Raw genomic sequence first — 8299 nt, 5'->3', positions numbered from 1 at the left:
CCTTCAAGTCGAACCTGTTAAAAGTCCCACTTTGTTCTCGAATCACTCCTCTCCGTGCTTGCTTTCTGTATTCTGCAAACATCGCCGAAAAAATGATATTAAAAGTTGGAAACAGTGTTGGTTTGAGTACAGATTGCCCTATAGAGTAAGAAGAAAAACTTGTAGAGAAAAAGGAAGAGATCGTACTGATGATCGATCTACGAGAGATGCAGCTAAGTTGAGTCCTGAGTGAGACGAACTTGGCAAGTATTATATCTGCTTTATAGATAGACGCTTTTGAAATTCTATTCTCCAGAAACAAAATCAGTTTTGTTGTATTAAATTAAATGTTGCTTCTGTTTCTGGATATTAATTAATTGATTGATGTATCGATCCACAAAGTTGAATCGAAAATACAGCACTTTATCCCAACATGTACCGGAGATGCATCCAATATAAGCTATATACACTCTTTTACTACGTTTTAAAGTATTCATATCGGTATTTACGTTGTTTCTACGTATCCAAAAACAATTTAATTTAATTCGATTGATATTATTGCAGACACAATTGATATCGGGTTTGTTTGGTAATGCTTTCTAAAATCACTTTTAATTAAAAATTCGTTTTGACTATAAAATTAATGTCAAACGCGTATAAAATGTAAAAAGATTGCGGTGAAAACGCTGGTTTCAAAACCAATAGCAAAAACTATGATTTCTTATTTTTCTTTTCATTTTCAATTTTACATGTGAAAGCAAATTATAATTTTACCCTTGGTAATGCACGAGCTCAACTCGGTTATGTATTTATATTTTATTTTAATAATTTAATACTAACATCTTTAAGAAATAATTTATTACTTGTAATAATTTGTTTTGATTATTTAAAAAATACATAAATTCATGATTTATATATTAAAATATTAATAGTGAGTTATACAAAAAATATTTTTATTATAATTATATATTTATTTTTATTATAGTTTAAATTGATATAATTCATATACAATAATAATTTTTTGAATTTATTATAGTTTAAATTGATAGGATTCATATATAAGTGTAAATATAATTTAAATGTTATATTTTTAATTTACAACATAATGAAAAACTCACTCTTTAACGGTAATCTCAAACAATTAAATTTTAAACTATACTACATCACTTTTAAGAGTTCATTTCTACGACACTTTTAAAAGTTATTTTTCAATAGTTTATACCAAACCGACCCTGAATCAACTTAGCAATTTTACGTTTGAAAACAAATTATAATTTTACCCTTACTAATACATGAGCTCAACTCGATTATGTATTTATATTTTATTTTAATAATTTAATTCTAACATCTTTAAGAAATAATTTATTATTTTTAATAATTTGTTTTAATTATTTAAAATAAATAAAATTCTTGATTTATATATTCAAATATCAACAGTGAGTTATACAAAATATATTTTTATTATAATTATATATTTTTATTTTTATATTTTTTATTTTTATTATAGTTTGAATTGATATAATTCATATATAATAATATTTTTTTTGAATTTATTATAGTTTAAATTATATGATTCATATATAAGCGTAAATATAATTTAAATGCTATATTTTTAATTTACAACATAATGAAAAACTCACTTTTTAACTGTAATTTCAAACAATTAAATTTTAAACTACATTTTTGTATATCACATTTAAGAGTTCATTTCTATGACACTTTTAAAAGTTATTTTTCAAAAGTTTATACCAAAGTCTTTCCATACTCTTTGTATTTCTATTATGTCCCCCCTAAAATCTACAGTCAAAGTTTCTTGCAAAAAGATGTAAAAGAATTAGGTATAAAGACACTAACTCCATGTTGAATAAGTCAGCCGTCTTTATTCCCCATATGGAATGGAATGGCTCTTGTCTTATACTTTCGTTGGAACCGAAACCATGGGCCATGCATGTAAACAAAATCTTCATCCCAACCCAAGTTTGCATGTGATTAATGAATCATTAATGATCCAGCTTACTGTTTAGGTCTTCCTTTGCGTATATCCGTGCTGCTTCTAGGAAAGCCAGAAAAGGGCCTATTTTCCCAGTTTTACACCTCATTTTCATAATCCATTTCGTGTCCAAAGGATTCTCAGATACATTGATCTAAAGACCAGTCTAAGAACGTTAAAATCTTCAAAAGAAAACCCCAAAAGTCCACATGCCAATTAACACCAGTGTTTGGTTCAGCAAACAGCTTAATCAAACAAGATTTAGCTGATAATTCTATACTTACGAGACGACGCTATCTAGCTACTTGACGTGCGCCCCAGGAAACTCAGGTCAACCGAGAGCGATGCATTTCTAGTCGTCCAAGCACATATAAATACACCAAACTTACAATCTGACGCCAGACAGAATAGTGATTATCCTGTAGGCTAGCTCCGACAGACGATTCACAAGAGAAAATTCGCCCAAAAACCAGAGAAAAAAAGTCTCTAGGGTTTAATAAAATATTATAAAATCAATAACTGTCAAAAGCAGTCCACAAGCCGGACTGTTATAGCTAAAAAAATCGTCTTTATTCGAATTTTGCCAAAAATAGCAAAAATCGTATTTATTCGAATTTTGCCAAAAATAGCAAAATCCCGAAAATCACTCTAAATTGAAATTCGAAATAAAATAAGCAATCTCCCAAAAATCCGGTCTAAATCGGATTTAAATTGACTTCCTAATTAACAATCGAAATATTACCATAAATAGTAAAAAATAACTAAATCTAGTGATTCGGAGGGGAAAACGGCAGAATTTGAGGTTGAAAAAAAGGCCACATGGAGCGTAGCTCAATGTGGAGAGCGTGCGCGTCGAAAAGAGCTTTCCGGATTGGGGTCTTATGCGCGATTCTGACACCTGTAGCCAAAGTTATGGCCAAAAGACTGAAACATACTCAAAACGACCCCAATAAGGAACATGTCACAATCAATTCCCGCCTTTGCGCTGATCTGCCAACTCATGGTATCTCAGCGCCATCAACGTGCAATCTGACAGCTCAGCATCATCTGTCTCAGATCCCCCTGCATCAGTCGCCCCGGGTTGGAAAGAACTCGTCCTCGAGTTCAGAGTAGTGTCATCAGGATCCACAAAACAATGACTCAGGTGCTTCACATTAAAGACATCAGAAGTCTTCAAGTGACTGGGAAGTCGCAACCTGTAAGCATTATCATTGATCTTCTGCACGACCTCACAAGGTCCAATCTTCCGATCCTTAAGCTTATTATACTCACCAACAGGAAAACGATCACGAGTTAATACAGCCCAAACAAAATCACCAACATCAAAAAGTACCTGACGACGATGATTGTCGACCCGAGTCTTGTACTTGGTATTGCTCTCATGAATGGTCTGTTTCACCTGCTCATGGATACCCCGAAGATACTTTGCCATCTCATCTGCTTTAGGACTGAAACGTCCTATACGTGGAATAGGGGCTAAGTCCAACACCCCGGATGGGTTCTGACCATAGACAATCTCAAATGGGCTTAAACCTGTGGTTCTGTTTTTTGATCTGTTGTAGGCAAATTCTGCCTGAGGCAATGCCAAATCCCACTGCTTCGGCTTCGTTCCTGCCAAACACCTTAAAAGGTTTCCCAAACTTCGGTTCACCACCTCAGTCTGGCCATCCGTCTGGGGGTGGTAGGCGCTACTGAAATTCAACTGCGTTCCCAGTTTCCCCCACAGGCTCTTCCAGAAATGACTGATGAACTTAGTATCACGATCTGAAGTGATGGATCGAGGAACACCATGTAAACGCACAATCTCCTTGAAATAGAGATGGGCAATCCGGTCAGCATCCATAGTCTTTCTGCAAGCTACAAAATGAGCCATCTTGGAAAACCTGTCAACCACAACAAAGATAGAATCAGAGGCCCTTTGGGTGCGGGGTAAGCCTAGTACAAAATCCATGCTGACATCGAACCAAGGAGCTTCAGGAACAGGTAAGGGAGTGTACAATCCCGCATTGGTGAGAACTCCCTTAGATCGCTGGCACACATAACAACGGTCCACATAATGGGCCACATCACTAGTCAACTTGGGCCAATAAAATTCAGAAGAGATAAGGGCCAATGTCTTATCTCGGCCAAAGTGTCCCTCATTATGGAGTTCACTTATAATTTGCTGCCTCAATGAACAATCTGGAATGCACAATTGTAATCCACGAAACAGATACCCATTATGCAAAACAAAATCATGACGGTGACCCTCAGTTACCTCCTGAAATATCCTTCCAAAGGAAGGATCAGCTGCATACATATCTGTGAACGTCTCAAATCCTGCAACTTTAGTACTCATGGTGGTGAGAAGTAAGGTACGACGGCTCAGGGCATCTGCGACGCGGTTCAAACTCCCTGCTTGGTGCCTCAGCGTAAAAGTGAATTCTTGCAAGTATGCTACCCACTTGGCATGACGTCTACTCAGCTTGTGTTGGCCATTGATGTACTTCAAGGCCTCATGATCGGTAAACAGAATAAACTCCTTCTGTACTAGGTAGTGACGCCAATGCTTCAGGGACTGAACTATGGCATAGAACTCCAGATCATAAGTGGAATAATTTTTCTTTGATCCCGATAGCTTCTCACTGAAAAAAGCAACCGGACGACCTGCCTGACTCAGAACACCACCAATGCCAACGCCAGATGCATCACAATTTACCTCGAACACTTTGTCAAAATCTGGAAGTGCCAAAACTGGAGCCTCGGTCATCTTCTGCTTGACCAGTTGAAAACTGGCCTCTGCCTCCTCAGACCACTGGAAATCACGCCCCTTGAGGCACTCTGTGATAGGGGCGATCAGAGTACTGAAATTTCTAATGAATCGACGGTAAAAAGACGCCAAGCCATGGAAACTTCGGATGTCATGTAATGTTCTTGGTCTGGGCCACTCCAAGACTGCATCTATTTTTGACTGATCTGCATGAACACCATCAGTAGACACAACAAAACCAAGAAAAGTCACAGAAGTAGTGAAGAAAGAACACTTCTTTTGATTGACAAACAAGCACTCCGTTTTCAGCATCTCAAAAACAGCACGGAGGTGATCGAAGTGTGAAGTCCATGTCGGACTATAAACGAGGATATCATCGAAGTAAACTACAACAAATTTCCCCATAAAAGGCCGCAAGACCTGATGCATAAATCTCATGAATGTACTGGGCGCATTGGATAACCCAAAAGGCATGACCATCCACTCATACAACCCTTGTGGCGTTTTAAACGCCGTCTTCCACTCATCTCCAGGCCTTATTCTGATTTGGTGGTAGCCGCTCTTAAGGTCAATTTTTGAGAAGATCTTAGAACCAGATAGCTGATCCAACATATCATCTAGACGGGGAATTGGAAACCGGTACTTCACTGTAATTCTGTTGATCGCTCGGCTGTCACACATACGCCAAGAACCATCTTTCTTTGGCACTAACAGAGCAGGGACTGCACATGGGCTCATACTCTCTCGGATATAGCCCCTCTCCAACAACTCTTCCACCTGTCGCTGCAACTCTTCGGCCTCCTTGGGACTGAGGCGATATGCTGGTCGATTTGGCAAACTTGACCCAGGAACAAGGTCAATTTGATGCTGAATATCCCTCATAGGTGGTAGTCCAGGAGGAAGATCCTCTGGCATCAAGTTAGAGAATTCTGCTAGCAACCGCTGCACCTCTACTGGTAAATCTGTATCCACGTCTACTGCATTGTTCTCGCAAGGTAGCAAGGCATAGACCACGTCGCCATGCTCAATCTCATCTAAAAACCTGGACATAGAAAGCAGATTAGTATTATGGGTTACTGGGGTAGGAGTAAGTCCTTCCCGCCGGGGTGCCAACACAATCTTTTTTCCCTTGATGCTAAGGGAATATGTATTCTTCCGTCCATCATGAATGACACTGCGATCATACTGCCAAGGTCGACCCAACAATATATGACACGCATCCATAGACACAACATCACACCAGGCATTATCAAAATATTTTCTACCAATTGAAAAGACACCAGGCATCGCCTATCAACTGTTACCTCACTGTCTTTATTTAGCCATGACAACTTGTATGGCTTAGGATGACGGTCCGTCTTCAACTGCAATTTCTGGACAACCTCCTCGGACACTACATTCTCACAACTGCCGCTGTCAATGATCATTTTGCAGACTTTATCTGCAACTGTGCAAGTCGTGTGGAAAATATTGGTTCTCAACCAATCGTCCCCTGAATCGCCCTTGGGGGTAAGTAGACTCTTGCGAACGACCAGAGTCTCATGACCATCTCCATATAGCACATCATCAGTCTCATCATCGTCATACACGGGTTCGCCAATCTCCTCATTCTCGGCTTCCACGTTTTCCTCAATCAACAAATTTTGCCCTTTTGACTAGCAGGCTTCCTGCAATCAGTCGCCCTATGCCCTTGTTCACCACAACGAAAACATCTAATAGTAGGGTTAGAATTACCCTGCGGTGGCTGCTGAGCAGGACGGGACTCTTGAGGGCGAACTGGTCGACTGTTGTGATCGCTCCTGATCACTGGTCTCCTGTTTTGCTGTTTTTCAACAGCAAGTGCACGCTGGTATGCTTCCGAAACACTCCACAATGAATGAAGGCTGAGGACATCTTGCAAGGGCTGGCGTAAACCCCCCAAATATCGCGCCACCATCTGCTCCTCCGTCTCAGATAAATCGTTCCGGGCGACCAATTGGTAAAACTCCTCCGTGTAATCATCGACTGATCGCGCGCCCTGCCTCAACGCATGAAGTCGCTGAAATAAGGTTTGCGTGTAGCCGAAGGGAAGGAAGTGGCCCTTCATCTTCTTTTTCATCTTCTCCCAATCAGTGATCTTGGCTTTGCCCTGTCTTTCTCGTGAACGTCGTAACTGTTCCCACCACGCAGATGCTCTGCCCTTGAGTTTGATGGCGATCAGTTTCACTTTCACACGATCGGGGACTTCCTTATATTCAAAAATACGCTCCACTTCATTAATCCAATCCACGAATCCCTCGGCCTGTAATGTACCAGAAAACTCAGGGAGATCGACCCGAAAACCGAGGTCTCCATGACGCTCCTCCCGACCACGGTGCTCCCGGAATCCTGCGCCCCGGAATCCTGCGCGATTGTGATATGGGTTTTCGAAAGTGGAATTTGTATCGTGATCAGAGGCCTCACGATCCTCTAAATCCTGCGCCGCTAGGCGCTGGGTTAATTCTGCGACTTGCCTCTGCAAATCCGCAATCATCACATCCTGAACGCTGCGATCACGGCGTTGGGCTTCCTCATTCGGAACCTGCTCACGACGACCACGACCACGACCTCCAGCCATTGAAACTGGTGAAATTTCCCAAGAAGATGTTGAAGCTCTGACACCAACTGACGCCAGACAGAATAGTGATTATCCTGTAGGCTAGCTCCGACAGACGATTCACAAGAGAAAATTCGCCCAAAAACCAGAGAAAAAAAGTCTCTAGGGTTTAATAAAATATTATAAAATCAATAACTGTCAAAAGCAGTCCACAAGCCGGACTGTTATAGCTAAAAAAATCGTCTTTATTCGAATTTTGCCAAAAATAGCAAAAATCGTATTTATTCGAATTTTGCCAAAAATAGCAAAATCCCGAAAATCACTCTAAATTGAAATTCGAAATAAAATAAGCAATCTCCCAAAAATCCGGTCTAAATCGGATTTAAATTGACTTCCTAATTAACAATCGAAATATTACCATAAATAGTAAAAAATAACTAAATCTAGTGATTCGGAGGGGAAAACGGCAGAATTTGAGGTTGAAAAAAAGGCCACATGGAGCGTAGCTCAATGTGGAGAGCGTGCGCGTCGAAAAGAGCTTTCCGGATTGGGGTCTTATGCACGATTCTGACACCTGTAGCCAAAGTTATGGCCAAAAGACTGAAACATACTCAAAACGACCCCAATAAGGAACATGTCACAATCAATTCCCGCCTTTGCGCTGATCTGCCAACTCATGGTATCTCAGCGCCATCAACGTGCAATCTGACAGCTCAGCATCATCTGTCTCAGATCCCCCTGCATCACAATCTAATTATCCTCAAGTTCAGGGTTACATCGATCTTGACTGGTCATTTATTTTCTTGCTAGCTCTGTGTCATACACGTTAAAATGGGCAATCTAAGTCGCTTTCTTGTCGCTGCAGCAACCGTGATCTTTCTCGTAAGCACTCATCCGTACGAGGGTTCCGGGCGGGTTCTAGACGGAGGATATCATGATCTTGTGCTGCAGTCTGTCCAAAAGGGGGAACCTATCCCTCCTTCTGAACACAACGGCTGCACCAACA

Source organism: Hibiscus syriacus, unplaced genomic scaffold, assembly GCF_006381635.1.
Source record: "Hibiscus syriacus cultivar Baekdansim isolate YM2019G1 unplaced genomic scaffold, ASM638163v2 tig00111084_pilon, whole genome shotgun sequence".
Taxonomy (NCBI): domain Eukaryota; kingdom Viridiplantae; phylum Streptophyta; class Magnoliopsida; order Malvales; family Malvaceae; genus Hibiscus; species Hibiscus syriacus.
This window is presented reverse-complemented; position numbering follows the sequence as displayed.